General features: G+C 39.1%; 1 long non-coding RNA gene across 1 annotated transcript; it reads left to right on the top strand.

Moving 5' to 3' along the window:
• Nucleotides 1-14,079: 14,079 nt before the first annotated feature.
• On the top strand, nt 14,080-17,872 carry LOC107807582 (uncharacterized). The gene is made up of 2 exons (XR_001652920.2): nt 14,080-14,883; nt 17,617-17,872. It is a non-coding gene; the product is annotated as an uncharacterized LOC107807582 (long non-coding RNA).
• The last annotated feature ends 1,492 nt before the right edge of the window (nt 17,873-19,364 follow it).

Raw genomic sequence — 19,364 nt, 5'->3', positions numbered from 1 at the left:
ACAAATTTCCCAAGAAGAGGGGAGGGTGTTAGAGCCCATATTCACATACATTAGATCACTCCACAATCTAGTTGATGTAAATCCGAGAAAAGATTATCTTTGAGATGATAAGAAGTTAATCTTATTGGTCTTAAATGATACAAGGGCGTATAAGAATGGTTAACAAGTATTAAAAATTACACGAATCAAGGATGTTTTAACCCGTATTTTTAGGTGCAACTAGTGGTGCTTAATATGATCAAGAGGTCGTGTTTTAAGTTATTTGAATCATATAATATCCATATCACAAGTCTTGAAGTCAAACGAGTTATGAAACAGAAGTCGACAAAAGTTGTCGCAACTTACGCTCATAATTTTACTAAAACTTTAGGTCAAATATCACTAATATTTTCTCCTAATTTACTTGGAATTACGGGGTGATCTACCCACCAAATTGAATAACTATGAGGCTAGATTCCAACGCATTAAATCTTTTGTTGATACAACATCGGAGTAGAGAGTTATTCGTATATTTACAAGACTCTGCAAGCAGCTCTCTATGGAACCCACATAGGCGGTTGAGATATGTTAATATATATGAGATGCCTTACGCCCATTTTAACTCATTCTTTTTCACTCTTTTCAGACCCTAGACACCTAAAAATTTCCTCTCAAGGTTCTCTCATGATCCAAGTCCCAAACAAAGGGCAAATAACACAAATCAAGTGTCGAGAATCCCGTGGCGCTAGTGAGTTTCTTATTCTTCTTGTTGTTGCTAATTTTTGTGTGGTTCCAGATCATGTGGGAGGTTGTTTTAAGTGGTTTAAGTTCAGTAAAATACTCTCTCAAGGTTTTAATATCAAACTTAGGTGATTTCAACTCTTCCAAAGTGATTCTAGTGCCGAAAAACCCGAATTGATTGCTAGTTTCGCTTTCTTGTTCTTGTGGCACCATTGGAAGGATATTTCGTGGTGAAGTAAGGTCAAATTGGACTTTTTCTATCTTTTTAAAGGTAAGTAACCTCTTACTCTACACATATTTAAGATTATCCAAGTTATGGCTAAGTTGTTGAAGCTAGAACTTGTGAGATATCTATCGAAAGGCTTGTTGGTGATGGTGTTAGTTGGTGGACTATTTTGGGAGGATTAATATAATTATTATTGATGTTGCTTGGGCTATTTGGTGACTGTTTTAAATTGTGGGAAGTCATATAAATAAGGGAGGTGTTGTCGGTTTCATCATAAAATAGGTTGCGGTCGATATAAAATAGTTACGACGCTTGAACGATAATAATAGTATCATTTCTCTTATTGTAGACTAAGTAGTCGTGATATTTGCATAGTTCGAAAGTATATACATGACTCTGATTGTATGTGAGGCTATCCCTTTCCTTCTTTTGCATGACTCTGATTGTACATAATGTAATGAACGAGCTTCCAAAGATACTCCACTCTTAGAAGCTAACAGTACTTACATTGTTTCCCTTCTAATGGAACGATTGATGTTGATATTGCTTCTCATATTCTTTTGTTATCAATGTTGTTGGTACTTCCTGATTCTTATAAGATTCTTGATGAAGAGTTAGTCCTAATAACGAGTACGGAGGATACCGACCTTACGTCTTAGGTTCAGAATGTGATTCCTATCAGTCTAACATGTATCATATATATATATATATATGTATCTATTTTACTCAACCGAGCTGCACTATAGTCGGTCAGGTACATCACGTATTGTGCAAACACTGATCAATTGTGTTTTATCGAGCTTTACGTAGCCAAGTACGATTCTACCGAGCCTTATGATGGTCGAGTACATTTTTATCGAGCCTATTATGGTCGGGTACGATATGATGATGATGGTGCCCACAGAGGCATATGTTTTATGGGTATGATATGATGATGATGATGATGCCCACAGAGGCGTATGATTTAAAAGTTTATGTATTTATATATATGTATCATGCATTTCATGTCAGTAGCCCTCAAAGGTACTCAGATGTTACAGGTTGTATATTCTCTATCCCTGCTTACATTATTGTTCTTATTTATGCTTTCCTGCCTTACATACTCGATAATTTATTTGTACTGATGTCCCTTTTATTTGTGGACGCTGCATGTCGTGTTGTAGGTCCTTATAGACAGGTAGGCGCAGCTCCCCCACTGCAATAGGCTCCCCAGATTAACGGTTATTGACAAGATCCCTTCTCCGTACTTGCCGTGGTCTTGGTATGCACTTTTGTTATAGACATTATGGGTATGTCGGTGGCCTATTTCAGAAATTTTGCAGAACTTATGTTCCTTTAGAGTCTCATAGATAGGCTTCGACTCATTTATAGTTTAGATAGCCTTGTCGGCGAATTTCTTTTTTATAGTCTCTCATGGCAGCTTGTCGGCTCGCACCTTATATATAGCTTCATGACAACCTTGTCGGCCCATGTTACGTATGTTCATGCCATTATCTATCATTGTTGGTTGTTCATGATTCAAGTCTACCATTATATTGATCTCGTCGGCCCATATGGATAATAAGAAAGATTAGATAAAATGTACGTTGGTGCTCAGCAAGTTTGGCCCGGGTTCCAGTCATGGCCCTCAAGTTTGGGTCGTGACATTAGATATCGTCTTATGTATTTTATTATTCCATCTTAGACTATTTCAGTTTATTTTATTAATATTTTGTTTCGAATTGTTAAAATTGGTTAAATAATCTAGCTAACGTTGGCTTGCCTAGCAAGTGAAATGTTAGGCGCTATCACGGTCCCGAGGGGTGGGATTTCGGGTTGTGACAAGTTGGTATCAGAGCACTAGGTTGCTTAGGTCTCACTAGTCATGAGCAAGCTTAGTAGAGTCTGGAGGATCAATACGGAAATGTCTGTACTTATCTTATAGAGGTTATGGAGCTTTCGGAAAATTTCTCTTCTTTCTTTCCCTATCGTGCGATTTTATTTTATTATTTATGTTTGAACCGTTCCATTCTTGTTCTCTCACATATGGTGAAAACACACACAACATCTATAGTCGGGCAAGAGCCGAAGCCCCCTATTGCAACCATTACCGGGGGTAGAGGCTGGGGCCAAGGTTGAGCCAGAGGCAAAGCTCAGCCTAGAGCCCATGCAGCAGCACCTAATGTGGAGCCTCAGATTGATCATGAGGAGGAGGTCCTAGTTCAGACCGTACCATGCAGACTCGCTCGAGTATCGGAGGGATTCATATCCACTCCCATGCTTCAAGACGCTCTAGTCCGCTTAGTGGGCCTCATAGAGAGGGTGTCCCAGACCGGTGTATTTTTGGTGGCACCAGCTGTCTCTCAGGCTGGGGGAGGAGCACAAACTCCTTCTACTCAAACTCTGGAGCAGATGGCTCCCATATATCAGACTCCGGCAATTCCACTAGTTGGGGTAGTTCAGCCTATTATTGCTATATAGACTGGGGAGAGGCCCGCGATGTCTTATGAGGGATTGATGAGGTTGGATAAGTTCACAAAGCTCTTTCCTATTAATTTTAGTGGTGCACCTTCTAAGGACCCACATGATTATTTGGACTGTTGCTACGAGGTGCTGTGCGATGTAGGTATTATTGAGTCCAATGGAGTAGACTTTGTAGTTTTTCAAATGACCGATTCTGCCAAGAGGTGGTGGTAGGATTATGAGCGGGTTCGACCAGCAAGTTCGTCACCCTCACTTGGGATCAGTTTTCGTAGCTTTTTATGGAGAAGTTTATTCCTTTCACTCTGAGAAAGGAGTATTTCAGGCAATTCGAGCGCCTTTAGCAGGGTAGCATGACCGTTATCTAATATGAGATCCGATTTGTGGACCTGGCTTACCATGCAGTTATCTTACTCCCTACTAAGAGGGAGAGAGTGAGGAGATTCATCGATGGACTTACTTTCGGTATCAGGCTACAGATGACCAAAGAGAATGGAGATGATATTTTTTTCTAGAAGGCCATAGAGATTTCTAGACGGATCGAGATTATTCGTGGTCAGAATAGGGAGGTAGTATACGAGAAGAGGCTTTGTCATTTTGGTGGTTTCAGTGGTGCCTCATCTGGAGACAGACGTTCGTTTGGTAGAGGCTATCCTCCCAGGCTGACACAGTCAGCTCTTTAGGCATCCCACGCTGCTTCGTGTAGTCGTGGTTCTTATGGGTCTCATCCTGAGCAGCTAGCCTACAACGCACCTTTAGCTCTGGTCAGTGCACCTCCGATCCAAAGTTATTAGGGTAGTTATTCAGGTCCTCCTTTTTCCTCGAGGAGTCCGGGTTTCGACATTCATTGAGAACAACTCATTTTCTTTCGGGAATTGGGTATTTTAATTTGAAGAGTCGCCACCTAACGAATTTATGGTACGTTAGGGCACCTAGAGCACATAACTCATGAAACCGGTTTGCATTACCAGAGACTTGGGTAAGGGCTCAAAATAACCTTGAGGGGAAGGTGTTAGGCACAACTCGAGGTCCATAATGGTGGGTCCCGTCCAAATTCATTTTTTGTGAATTAGTCATTTAACAGATGGGCAGTCTAAGCACACATATAAGATAAAGGAGATTTAACCGATAAGCAGTCTAAGCATACATATGCAAATAAGATGAGGGAAGTCTTAGGTTTGTTAGCCTATAGGATCACATCTGTACAATACCCAGTAAACCTTCCTCAACTAGAGGGGTTACACATGGCATTAGCGCATAGGTCATCATATCCTTTATTACCCAACTACCATCCCCTTGGTCATAGCCTAAAGCGTTCTAGAAACCTTAAGATGTATCTCATGCGTGCACTACCCGTCCCTTTACTTATATAGTCCCGGAGGTATTTAGGAGTTGGATCTAGACTCTCCTACAATAATTAAAAGGAGAAAACTCTAGGCAACAAATAAAACACGTAGGACTGGACCAAGGATAGAACAGTTAAAAGACTCATATTTTGCCTCCACAAATAGAGCAAGCAAGTGCACGTCTCAAACAGTAGTGTTTCAGGCACTTTAAAAAAATCCTAATAACAGGATATATAGGTGAGCACAAATCAGAACATATGCAAAGTTTTATTAAAGCGGGGAACCAATACCTAATCAGTTGCCTATTGATTTTAGAAGGGCTTGCTGAATCTGGACAGTTAACAAAAGCACGGTTTTACAAAATACAGGATTTTAATCACCCTACAGGCTTGCCTAGGCGTGTATAAGTGATGTCCTATGATCATGGTATCTAATTAATCAGAAGTAATAAACCAGTAAATAATTTTGAACAGGCAGTTTGGTTTGTTAGACATTATAGGCATGATGTCTAGATGTGAGGACTGATTTTAGACAATGGAAACTAAATGCATCAATCAGTTTTAAAACCTCACTGGCATTCCAAGACTAATTTTAAATTACAGGCAAAGTGCCCAAAATGCAAGATTGATTTTACCCTATAAGCATGGTTTTTAAATGCTGAATATGCTGAAATCCTATTTAGCATGACTCCCAAATGTAGAAGATTGATTTGAAACTAATAGACATGATATCTAAAAGTGCAAGATAATCGGTTTTAACCTATAGGCATGATATCTAGAACACACGCAAACAGACAAACAACATAATGATATAATTTCTGATTGCAAAAGTTGATTTGAACCCTATAGACATGATATCTAGAATGCACCCAAGTGATGAACATTGCAATGTCCTATAGGCATGGTTTCTAGGATGTAAACACTGATTTTAAAAACCTATAGGCATGATATCTACCCATTCCCAACAAAAATATGTATTATAATCCCTCCCAGTTTTACTAATTTCCCCAATATCTGTTTACAAAGAAATTAATATGACAACCCTAGCGTAAATGAATTACAGGAATAAACAACACTATACTATAGGGAGCTTGGATGGGCCCAAAGAAAAACCTGGAACCCAGGCCTTAAAATAGTCCCAAGTGCCATATCTCATAGTGCAAGAGAGGGTACCCTGGTGTGTCAAAGTTCCTAAGGACCTCAGGGACCCCGAGCAGTGCTCACACCAAGGTCCTCTTTACAGATCAACAACTTGTGCAGTGTGGAGTAGCCAGCCCCAGTGTGTCAAAGTTCAGAGGGGTCTCATGGACTCCAAAGCAATGCTCACACTGGAGGGGAAGGACCCTAGATGTTCTAAAAATTTTGAAGTGGATAGTGATTTATAAGAGTAGTTTTGAGAAAAGTAGTTTTAGACTTTTAGGAAACAAGAAGCAAACAGAGTCATTCAATTCCTGGAATTTAGGCAAAGGTTCCAGCAAACAAACAACATTCAGAAGTAGGATTACTTAAGTTAGCTATTACTAAGTGACCAAACATAAAGACAAGGCATGCTGAGGATCAAACAATCACATACAAAGGGGCAGTAGGGATTGGGGAGCAAAGTTGTGAAATGTGGACATCTAGATAGGGAGAACATGCTAGTAGGAAAGTAGACAAAACACAGATCTAATTTAGACATGAGTAAACATGCACATTTGCTGAAAATAGAAACACATAGTTCTAATTTAAAATAGAAGTAAACATGTTATTGTAGTAAACACATGTATTGGGCAGTAGTAGGCATGCTAGTGCTGTATACACATAGATTGAACATTAATAGACATGCTAGAAAATACATAGTTAGACATGCTATTGAACATACAGATTGAACAGAAGTAACCACGTAGATTAGACAGAAGCAATCATATTAGTAAACACATGGATTAAACAGAAGTAAACATACTGGTAAATATATGGATTTAAACAGAAGTAAACAAGCTGATAAAGACATGGATTTAAACAGAAGTAAACATGCTGATAAACACAGAGATTAATTGAATGACAGTAGTAGAGGCATACCAGTTGAAAATTTGCAATAAAAGAGTGCAGTAAAGAGGATCCAAGATCTAGTCTTGGCCTCCAGCCAACTAGATAGTGCAATAGACAAGTAGCAGTAGTTTGCAATAGAGAGAGAGAGAGAGAGAGAGCAAGAATTGTTAAGTATTTTTCCTTAGGTCTCTGTGTGTGTGTGTGTTTAAAACAGAGTCTTGTACTTATAGGAGTCGAGTAGTGTAAAGTAAATAAGGCAATGCAGCTTAATATTGTAAATAAGGTAAGGAAAGCAATCAAATAATCGATTAAGCTTGACAGGGCAGACAATCAGGGAATTATTCCCATAAATAACACTATTTGAGTTTTAAATAAGGCAAGGCAGCTTAATATTGTAAATAAGGTAAGAAGAGCAATCAATTAATATTGACAGAGCATACAATCAGGGAATTACTCCCATAAATAACTCGGATTGAGGTTCAAATAGGGCAATAAGTGAGTCTAACAGCCAATTAAGGTTAAAACTCATAAACCAAGCAATCAATCACCCAAATAAGGTAACATAAGTAATTAGAGACCATTCTGGGGTCAAACAACCCCCCTAAATAGGCAAGAGACGTTAATTAGGAATCTCAGGATTAAGGAGAGCAAGCAGAAAGTTAGTAAATCATTTCAACAAAAATGAAATCCTAGATACTTGAGTCAGTCAGTCAATTATTCAAAATAACAGACAAAATGTTTAAGCGAACAATGAACAGTCAAAAAATCAAGCCTAAAACATAGTCATTACCGGAAGATTAAACAAAACATAAGAAATTTTGAAAAAGCCTTTTGCAAGAATAGACGAAGTAGGAACCCTAATTTTGAAAATACTTATAATCGATTAACAGTAGGGGAATCAGAAGATTCTTAAAGACAATGGTCATGGAAGATAGAAACCACTTCAAACACAGAGATTTGACCAATCAATAATCAAGGAAACCAAAACCCTAAAATAACAAAGTACCAAAATCGATTGACAGTAAGAAACAAGAGATCTTTAAAGAAAAGTCATTGATGAACTCAGAATTATTCTAGATCTACAAAGATCTGGACGGATTCATGTCCAAAGATTGGGTTTTGAGGGAAAAAGGGGAGGGGTAAAGAGAATCTAGTTTTGAACCAGAGAATTGAACCATAAACATCGAGATAGTAGCACTCACAAGCGGAGGTGACCGTAGGCGGACTCTTAAAGAGTCTCGAACAAGGTCTGGGCTAGATCCTTTGGGATTTGTTTCATGGAATAGCAAAATCGAACAACCAGAAGAAGTAGGAGACCAATGGAGGTCTGAAACAATTGTGGAACCTCATAGAACAGGTAGGAATCGAAGGGATTAGGGCTAGGTTTAGGTGGCGGTGATTAGGGTTAGGGTTGGGTCTCAAAGAGAATGGAGAGGAGAGGATTTTAGGTGGCTGAACGGGAGAAATGATTAGGGTTTAGGGGTCTTTTGGACTAAAAAGGAAAGGGGGAATGGTGGCCGTTGATCTCTATGATCAATGACCATGATCAAAGGGGTTTGGGGCTGGGTGGAGTCTTTAGGTTTGGGCTGGGGTACATTTGGGCCTGGTTCTAATTGGATTGGGATTGGGGAATTGAATTTGGGCTGGCTTAATAAGCTAGGTCCGAAAAATAAAAAGGCTATTTGTTAAATACCCATTTAATTGATAAAAATAATTTTAAAAAAATAATTAACAGATTATAAAATGATTTTCATGTATAGAAATTTTTTAAAACAATTACTTAGTATTTAGAAAAAATAAAAACTATTTTCTAGTAAAATAATGTAATGCATGCATGGGCTATAATTGCAAAGTTATTGCAATTATAACCCCAAAAATGCATATATGCCTATTTGTGAAATAATTAAAACTTAATACAAATGAAAATGATAAAATTAAGCCACAAAATTATTATAAAACTATTTGTGATGCAATTAGTAATTGTTTATATAAATAAAAATACTGGGATAAATTAATTAAAACCCTTTAAAATGCAGAAATTATGGAAAGATATTAATTGATTCTAATGCATAGTTTTGGAGGCATATATGCATTTTGAAAAATATTATAGGGAAAAATTGGGTATCAACAGTTGCCCCTCTTTACCCGGGAAGGATGAAAGAGTTTTCGGGCAAAGAATTGATGACCAATTTTGACCAAATGGGGTATTTTGAAAAAATAGAGGCCGAACCCTGGTCTTTGAGCTGCCTACATATCCTTGGTTTTACAGGAATCAGGCCATGTGTAGTTATGGACCCAACGATGAATGAAACCGATGGAATTGTTATAGGAATATTCGTATATTTCAGAAAGAGTTCTTTCGGGGAGGATATTAGATGGATTTATACAGAGTTATGAATGTGAATCTAAATTGTAACGAATGTATCGCAGGGCAGGTATCTGAACGATAATTGAGTGAAGGCGAGCAATTGATGAGAATCGGTTACGTTTGAAATAAAAGCAAAGGACAAATGGTATGAGTGGAAACCAGAGCGAAAGTTGCTCTCGTTGGAAGAACGGTTACATCCTGGATTACCTGCAAAACTTGAAACACAATGCATGCGAGCATATAGATGATGCAAATTCCCTTTGGACCATGAAAGATTGCCTTTGGACAGTGCGGATGGCGTCCTTAGACTATGATATCCTGGGCCATGAATTGTGAGATAGGAGATTCGCAGGCCATGAAATGATGTTCTTGGGCCATGAGGATGGTGCCTCCGAACCATGACTCCTTTGAATAATGATGTCCAAGTATTGAGGGATCCTCGGACCATCACATGGTGTTTTCAGGCTATGAGGATGATGCCTTCGGACTATGACGCCTTGGGACAGGTTGGCTATATGTCAGCCCATGAAGTGCAGAGATATGACAAAAAATGATAGCGAGACAAAGCTTAGTCTCGTGTGGAGTTTGGGGCAGACCTTAGCCCAGGAGAATAAAATAGTGCCAAAAATAGAGCAACATTTATGCAGGGAGGGACAATGCTTCGTCCCATGAGAAGGTATTGCTTAGACCTATGAAAATACGGAGGCAGGGTTTAGCCTCACGCAAGATTTGAGACAGAGCTTAGTCTCATGCAAAGAGAAGGCAGTTCTTAGCCTTATGCAAATATAGAGGCAGAGTTTAGACACATGCAATATTTGAGAAAGAGCTTAGTCTCATGAAAAGAGAAGGCAGTGCTTAGCCTTATGCAAATATAGAGGTAGAGCTTAGCCTCATGCAAGGAGAAGGCAATTCTTAGCCTTATTCAAATATGGAGGCAAAGCTTAGTCTCAAGCAAGATTTGAGATAGAGCTTAGTGTCATGCAAGGAGAAGGCAATGTTTAGCCTTATGCAAATATAGAGGCAGGGCTTAGCCTCATGAAAGATTTGAGACAAGGCTTAGTCTCATGCAAAGAGAAGGCAGTGCTTCGGCTTATGCAAATATGGAGGCAGGGCTTAGCGTCATGCAAGATTTGAGACAGGTCTTAGTCTCATACAAAGAGAAGGCAATGCTTAGCCTTATGCAAATATGGAGGCATGGCTTAGCCTCATGCAAGATTTGAGATAGGGCTTAGTCTCATGCAAAGAGAAGGCAATGCTTAGCCTTATGCAAATATAGAGGCAGGGCTTAGCCTCATGCAAGGAGAAGGTAATGCTTAGCCTTATTCAAATATGGAGGCAGGGCTTAGTCTCATGCAAGATTTGAGACAGGGCTTAGTCTCATGCAAGGAGAAGGCAATGCTTAGCCTTATGCAAATATAGAGGCAAGGCTTAGCCTCATGTAAGATTTGAGACAGGGCTTAGTCTCATGGAAAGAGAGGTAGTGCTTAGCCTTATGCAAATATGAAGGCAGGGCTTAGCCTCATGCAAGATTTCAGACAGGGCTTAGTCTCATGTAAAGAGAAGACAATGCTTAGCCTTATGCAAATATGGAGACATGGCTTAGCCTCATGCAAGATTTGAGACAAGGCTTAGTCTCATGCAAAGAGAAGGCAGTGCTTAGCCTTATGCAAATATGGAGGCAGGGCTTAGCCTCATGCAAAATTTGAGACATGGATTAGTCTCATGCAAAGAAAAGGCAGTGCTTAGCCTTATGCAAATATGGAGGCAGGGCTTCCTCATGAAAGATTTGAGATAAGGCTTAGTCTCATGCAAAGAGAAGGAAGTGCTTAGCCTTATGCAAATATGGAGGTAGGGCTTAGCCTTATGCAAGATTTGAGACATTGCTTAGTCCCAAGCAAAGAAAAGGCAGTGCTTAACCTTATGCAAATATAGAGGCAGGGCTTAGCGTCATGTAATATTTGAGATAGGGCTTAGTCTCATGCAAAGAAAAGGCAATGCTTAGCCTTATGCAAATATGGAGACATGGCTTAGCGTCGTGCAAGATTTTAGACAAGTCTTAGTCTCATGAAAAGAGAAGGCAATACTTAGCCTTATGCAAATATAGAGGCAGGGCTTAGCCTCATGCAAGGAGAAGGTAATGTTTAGCCTTATTCAAATATAGAGGCAGGTCTTAGTCTCATGCAAGATTTGAGACAAGGCTTAGTCTCATGCAAGGAGAAGGCAATGTTTAGCCTTATGCAAATATAGAGGCAGGGCTTGGCCTCATGCAAGATTTCAGACAAGGCTTAGTCTCATGGAAAGAGAATGTAGTGCTTAGCCTTATGCAAATATGGAGGCAGGGCTTAGCCTCATGCAAGATTTCAGACAGGGCTTATTCTCATGTAAAGAGAAGGCAATGCTTAGCCTTATGCAAATATGGAGACATGGCTTAGCCTCATGCAAGATTTGAGACAAGGCTTAGTCTCATGCAAAGAGTAGGCAGTTCTTAGCCTTATGCAAATATGGAGGCAGGGCTTAGCCTCATGCAAAATTTGAGACATGGCTTAGTCTCATGCAAAGAAAAGGCAGTGCTTAGCCTTACGCAAATATGGAGGCAGGGCTTAACCTAATGCAAGATTTGAGATAGGGCTTAGTCTCATGCAAAGAGAAGGAAGTGCTTAGCCTTATGCAAATATGGAGGTAGGGCTTAGCCTTATGCAAGATTTGAGACATTGCTTAGTCTCAAGCAAAGAAAAGGCAGTGCTTAACCTTATGCAAATATAGAGGCAGGGTTTAGCCTCATGCAAGATTTGAGACAGAACTTAGTCTCATGCAAAGAGAAGGCAGTGCTTAGCCTTATGCAAATATAGAGGCACTTATCCTCATGCAAGATTTGAGATAGGTTTTAGTCTTATGCAAAGAGAAGGCAATGCTTAGCCTTATGCAAATATAGAGGCAAGGCTTAGCCTCATGCAAAGAGAAGGCAATGCTTAGCCTTATGCAAATATGGAGGCAAGGCTTAGCCTCATGCACGATTTGAGATAGGGTTTAGTCTCATGCAAAGAGAATGCAGTGCTTAGCCTTATGCAAATGTGCAGGAAGGGCTTAGCCTCATGCAAGATTTGAGACAAGGCTTAGTCTCATGCAAAGAGAAGGCAGGGCTTAGCCTTATACAAATTTGGAGGTAGGGCTTAGCCTCAGGCAAGATTTGAAACAGGGTTTAGTCTCATGCAAAGAGAAGGAAGTGCTTAGCCTTATGCAAATATGGAGGCAGGGCTTAGCCTCATGCAAGATTTGAGACATGGCTTAGTCTCATGCAAAGAGAAGGTAGCGCTTAGCCTTATGCAAGGAGAAGACAGTGCATATCCTTATGCAGTGAATATGTAGCGAATAGAAGTAGAGTATTTCTTAATTGGAGATATATTTGCGTCTAGCGGCTCGATTGATAGTGACTTTGATATGTGTATGTTTGTGAATACTTCTATTATGTTTGCCATGCCTGCATCCAACGATAAATTGTGAGTTTTGTAAGGGGAGGTTGGCTCGTGCCTTCGTTTGCTGGCTTTGCTCCGCTTTGTTCTGGAGGCCTTGTTTTGAGTTGCCCTAGGTAACACCTGGTTGTTACGGAAATAGAATTTTCGAAAACATGCACTTATTGATGAGAATAGAGTTATTTTAGAAAACATAGTAAAATATTAAGTAATTTTAGATAAACTAATAACTGTAAAACATTTCAGAGACATTGTAGCTTTTCTTATTTTAGAATTTTGAGGGTCCTCCTCAATATTCTGCCCCAGTTTAGTAAATGATCCTTTGGCCATTTACGAGTGACGAAACTTGCTGAAGCTTCTCCAGAATTTTGAGAATTCTACCCCAGTTTCTTAACCAATTTCTTACTTTCTGGCCTATGATGGCATTGGCTGGACCTGCTCCGGAATTTTGAGGGCCCTTCACAAAATTCTGCCCCGGTTTCTGGTTCTGGGGAAAAATAAAAATTTTATTGTGACATGACCGACCTCACAAGACTGCCTACATATCCCCTCTTAAACGAGAATCAGGTCAAGCGTAGTTCAATTACATCAGATGAAGAAACGTAAACAATTTAAACATAGTATCTCTTGACTGCGTCTGAATTAATTTGTCTTTGGCCAGACCTCTCCGTCCATTTCTGCAAGTATGAGTGCTCCTCCTGTTAGAATCCTGTGAACCATGTAGGGACCTTGCCAGTTGGGAGAGAATTTCCCTTTGACTTCATCCCGAAGCGGGAAGATCCGCTTCAGCACCATCTGCCCCGGTGCGAATTGTCTTGGTCTGACCCTTTTTGTTGAAAGCTCTAGATATTCTATTCTGATAAAGCTGACCGTGACATACTGCATTCATTCTTTTCCGTCTATGAGGTCTAGTTGTTCATAGAGGCTCCCTATCCATTCTGCATCACTAAGTTTAGCTTCTTGTATGATCTTTAAAGAAGGAATTTCTACCTCGGTTGGAATGACAGCTTCGGTACCACAAACCAGTAAATAGGGAGTGTAGACATGTAATTTTTGACCCTCCCCGAGATTTTACACTTTTTAGCGTTTAAATATTTTTTTAGGTCTAGTATCGTTATTTTAACTAGTTTTGACTTTTTTCCTTTTTTTATCACAAAAACTGAAAAATACAAAAATAGTTTCATTTTTTCTCTATGTAATTAAGGTATTAGGTATTTTTTAAAAATATTATTTTTAACCCATTTTTGTTTTTAGTATAATCTTCGAAAGTATCAATATATATAACTTCAAGTCATAACGTAGTTTGTTTTAATTAATTAGGAATGATTTCACAATTTTGTAGTTATTATTTTAGGAATTGATATTTTTAGTCTAGTAGAGTTAAATGACTACTTTTAAAGGTAAATTTGGCTCAATTTGGACCTAACCCATAATTCTTAAACACAAAATTTGGACAGCCCACCCCTCACCCTTCATTAACCCAAAACTCTTATACCCTAACCCTAGCTTTTTCTTCATATACACATTTTGAACTAACCTAGAAGAACCCCTAAAAAACAATCAGCCGCAACAGTCCTTAAAAAAAGTCTAGAGATCAGTAGCTAGATCTTTTCTAAAAAACCCACCAGCCAGCCGTCACCATCAACCCCATCTCCGCCAGCACCCCACCCAACTCCCTCGAAGATCTGACTCACCCCCACTTCCCTTCACCTCGTAGCTACCGGCGTCCAGCCGGAAAAACTCTAAGAACGCCTAGAACACACACCCATATAAAAAGACATACACACAAAGAACGTCGGAAATCAGCCACGCACCAGATTATCAAGCTGCGTCGATCCTTTCACTCATACGGGCTTCTACTGGCTTCTTCTTTTCTCTTGTTACCTACTGATGCTACTGCCTTAGCACGCGTTGGTGGTGCATCAGCGGCTGCAGCATTGAACCAACAGAGTTGAGATCGTAGTCTGAGGTTTCCGGAGAGATTCGCGGTTCTGTCAAGGTCGTCGCCGATTTGAGATTTCTGTCGGGGCTTCCGAGTGACGGGACTGTTCATTTTCAACCTCATCGATATGTTCTTCTTATAAACCAGTGGGAAGATTTTTTGATGTTCTGAAAGTTATAAAAGATTCTTTAAAAGAAGGTCTACCCCACTTGTATGTCTTCAAGAATTTTTGACAGTGTTATTTGGAATTCATGTGGACTGAACGGGAAAGGACTCAAAGAAACTGCTTGCTCTACTGATCTGATTGGTGTATCATGTTGAGAGGTAATGAATGAACTCTAACATCTCTATTTATTTATTCTCTTGGTTGTCAAACCTTTGGTTCAATTTCATTATCTCAATGGTATTCTTTGGTTTCGACAAGTTTAGTGGCTTCTAGCGATCAATAGTTGATATGCAATTGACCGCTCATTCTGGCTTGCCATGCATCTCTTCTTCTACTTAATTTTTTACAAAGATGTGTATACATGATCATAAATAATGGTATGTTAAGTTCTCCTATGCTCTTGCTTCCCTGCTTTATGTGGATTGTTTTGATGAAGTTCCTGTAGATTAAAATGTAGATGTCTTGCTTTTGTTAATTCCTATATATAAATATATAAAATTTAAAAAGGAAAGAGAACGAAGGATGAGAGAGTGATTAAAAGTTTTCTGTTGTGAATTAGTCCTTCTTCAAGTTAGCCTCACTTATTAAATTCATGGTGCCTTGTTGAACATTCCATTTTTAGTTCGTAAGTTTTTTTTGATAAATATCATTGGCTTGAAGTTCATGGAATATTTTAGAAATTGTGTGTAATAATGGCTATCATAGTGTTTCATGTTTGCTAAAGCCATTTGGAATTTGAAGCTTATTTTCGTAGCAATATGCTTTATGCTCGCCCTTAATTAACAAATTATCATGTTTATGTACACGTTCACGTGACATAATTATGATTCTTAAATAAATCGAGGTATGCGTTCGCACAACTTCAGCCAAACATTCTTAATATTTACAAAGCATGATTAATTGTGTACGTGTACGCGTGATATAATTCTTGACGCGCCAAACGAAATGAGTACACGTACGCGCGACTTATTTTAAGATAATTCCAAATTTATGAATAATCAAGCCATTAAAAGCGGTTAAGGGGTAGATGCACGTAAGTTCTAAAGTACATAATTAAATAATTTAATAAGCCAGGTATATGATTAAAGCGACCGTACTAAAACCACAGAACCCAGGAATGCCTAACACCTTCTCTTGGGTTAACAGAATTCCTTACCCGAATTTCTGTGTTTTGCAGACTGTAAAACAGAGTCAAACTTCCTCGATTCGGGATTTTAAACCGGTGACTTGGGACACCATAAATTATCCCAAGTGGTGACTCTGAATTTGAATAAATAATCCCGTTCCAATTATTGTCACTTTAATTGGATAAACTCACTTATATCCCTTATGCGGGTAAAAAGGGAGGTATGACAGCTCTGGCGATTCTGCTGGGGATCGAACCCAGAATCTCTAGTTCAAGGTTCATAATTCGAGCTTGTTGATATGATCTATGCTTGACTTTATTGTTTGTTAATATAACTGTATTTGTGGACCTAATATGCTAACTGCCGCTTTTTTACCGCTTTGATATTATTTGAACTGTATTAAACTGTCTTCTTACGCCTCCCTTTTGAGTCTTCTAAAAATATGGTGCACACGTACACGTGGCCCTCTTTTTTTTTTGTTATAAGTCATACCAAATAGAATGAGGCTTGGGTCAACAACAAGGCCGAGTAGACTTTTGTGCTCCCGGTACGTTGCCCCTACCTCAGCTCGAGCTGTCTGCTCGGCTAATTTAGGTTTAGAACATAACCCAAGTTTAAACCTAGAATAACATAGCCTCATGTTGGATCCCTAGTAGGAACGTTGTTTGCATCATGCGCATTTGACTTTGGGGACTCAACACAGGGGTTGAGTCCGTCTGACAGGTGTACCCAAAAATAAAAGACCATCCTGATGCATCTTATGTGCTACATGTTCCATTCTTCAAGGTAAAAATGGTCATTTGGCAGATTAATAATGGTTGAGGGTAAATGAGAGAGAAAGAGGGTGAAGTGTAAAAATAAAGCAAGTAGGACCCTGTTATGTTTTTCTTCATTTATTTTTTTTTAAGAAAAAGACAAAAAAATCCAAAAAATAAAAGATTTTGCATTTCCCATTATTTCCCGGAAATAAAAATAAAAAAAATGAAAATCCAAAAAGATTTTGCACTTTCCCTTCATTTTTCAAAAAAAAAAGAGACAAAAAATATGTTTTCTCCAAATTAGTTGTTTTTAATTTTTGCCCGTATCCAATCTTTCCGAACTATGTATACTTGATTATCGTCTTTCGGGACGGGATACGTAGGCAACCCACATAGGGTTCGGTATTCCTAGTGAGTCTTAGGTTGTTGGCTTCGAGGGTCGTAGCCAAATCTTGCATCTCTAGCCATTTTTGGCCACATTGGCCATATTGCAAAATATGGCTATTTTCGGTTTGTTGAATTGTCTGAAGAGTCTTGAATCCACAATTAGGTCTCTTTCCTTTAAGGCCCATCCTTGTTGAATTTGCATGTCTTGCCGCTTTTGGCCACATCGGTCGTTCTTGCAAAATGGGATCATTTTCGCAAAAAGTGGTTCAGTGATCCATGTCTTAGAGTTCTAACTCCACAACAAGATATTCTCTCTGTTTAAGGTCCATTGTGTTAAATTTGCATTCTTAGTCATTTTCGTCCACATAAGCCATTTCTACAAAATGGGTCATTTCTGCAAAGTAATTTTTCCATGTCTTAGAGGTCACTTTTGTTGAGTTTGCACTTCTAGCCACCTTTTGGTCACATAAGATATTTTGCAAAATAGCCTCAATCATGTCTTGCATGTATCCAATATGGAGTGTTATTGTCTCACATAGTGTTCTAAATCTTTAACTCTATTTTGTTTTAGTTTTCTCATACATGTGTGAATCTACTTACCTGAGTTTGAGCATGACAGACACCCGGGACCATCCAGTCAGGACCGTTGCATTCAGGAGATACTTAAGGAGATTTTTTTTATGTTTTGAGTCCGCTTTCCTTTTATGTTGTCTTTTACTTTCTAGTCCTTTCTAATAGTACTAAGTCTTTTAGGTGGTTTCAGAATCTATCATAGTCTAGATGAGTTTGTCGAGTTTTTTGTTATCGTATTTCTGATTTTGTATTCAAAAAAAAGTTGTAAATGATTAATCCAAAAAGATTTTTATTTTTAGTTTAATTTATCCATTACTTTTCCAGAACTACGTTGATCTAATTCATATGGGACATGATACGTAGGCAACCTACATAGGGTTCGATCGAATCATTTTCTTTAAACAAACAAATCAAAAAAAAAAGAATGAAGTTGTGGGACGTGAGAAATGAGAGGAAAGAAAAGAGCGATAATTAGAAAAAAAAGAGGAAGGAAAATGAGCAAGCCAAGAAGTGCTAGAAAAGAAAAGAAAAGAAAAGAGAAGATTCAAATGGAAAAATTGGGATGATGCCAAGTGATCTTGTGACCCTCGAAATCATTCTTGAACCGTTAATTGTTGCTAGGTGCATTGCGCAATGTGATATTTTTAGCTGTTAAATGCCTTAACGCTAACATAATGGCTTCATTTTGTTCCTCTTTGTTATCTTCATTATAGCAGAAGGGTGGTTGGTTTGTGGTTCTTAAACTGGTAACTCTTCCATACAACATAAGGTCAAAGCGCAAGGTAGCCATGACTAGCAAAGACTTGGACACAGGTGTTATTGATCCGTCTAAGGAGATTGTTGAATCAGAATCTGAGTCGAAAGAAGAGGTCTTAAGGTTGAAAGGACAGATGACTGAAATATACCAAGCTTGGATTAGTGGGCGTCCTCCATCATTAGTTCCCGCTAACTACACTGAAAGCCTCGTCACTATTCCGCCACTGTCACAAGTTCGGGTTATCTCCTTATAACCTTTTCACACTCCACCCCCCAGAACCACCTCATATCCCGCTCCTTTGACCACTCATGTTTTTGTAGCTCCTCCACCAGCTATTCTTCCTCGATCCTCTAGCGAGACTGTGTTCAAAGTCCCCGATGCCCAACACTATGATCCAGAACCAACTTCTCACGCTCTTCATTTTGAGCCTCCCGGTAAACTTGAAAAGCCTGCTAAGACAGTGGAGCAAGATGAGATATCCAGGAAGGTGAAAAATCTTAGAGCAGTCTTTAAGAAACATGCAAGGGATAGGGAGCCAGATGAGCGTGTCTTACAAAGACTTGTACTTGTTTCCTGACATCCAATTGCCTGCTGGGTTTAAGATGCCAAAGTTTGATTTGTATGGCGGACATGGAGATCCCGTGGCCCATTTGAGAGGCTACTGCAGTAAGATGAGAGGCGCCAGTGGAAAGGGCAAATTATTGATGTCGTATTTCAGTCAGAGTCTGAGTAGGGTAGCTCTGAAGTCGTACACCCGCCAAGATGCTAGCAGGTGGTACATATGAGACGATATGACTCAAGCCTTTGCCCAACACTTTCGATACAATATAGAAATTGTCCCGGATCGCATGTCCATCACCAAGATGGAAAAGAAGCCTAATGAAAACTTTAGGGAATACAGGCTCAGATGGAGAGAGAAATCTACCCGAGTCAATCCCCCGATAGAAGAAGACGAGATTGTCAAGTACTTTCTTCAAGCTCAAAAGCCTACTTACTTTGGACATTTGATATCGGCTATGGGTAAGCCTTTTAATGAT

This window comes from Nicotiana tabacum, chromosome 1, assembly GCF_000715075.1.
Source record: "Nicotiana tabacum cultivar K326 chromosome 1, ASM71507v2, whole genome shotgun sequence".
In the NCBI taxonomy this organism is placed as follows: domain Eukaryota; kingdom Viridiplantae; phylum Streptophyta; class Magnoliopsida; order Solanales; family Solanaceae; genus Nicotiana; species Nicotiana tabacum.
This window is presented reverse-complemented; position numbering and strand designations above follow the sequence as displayed.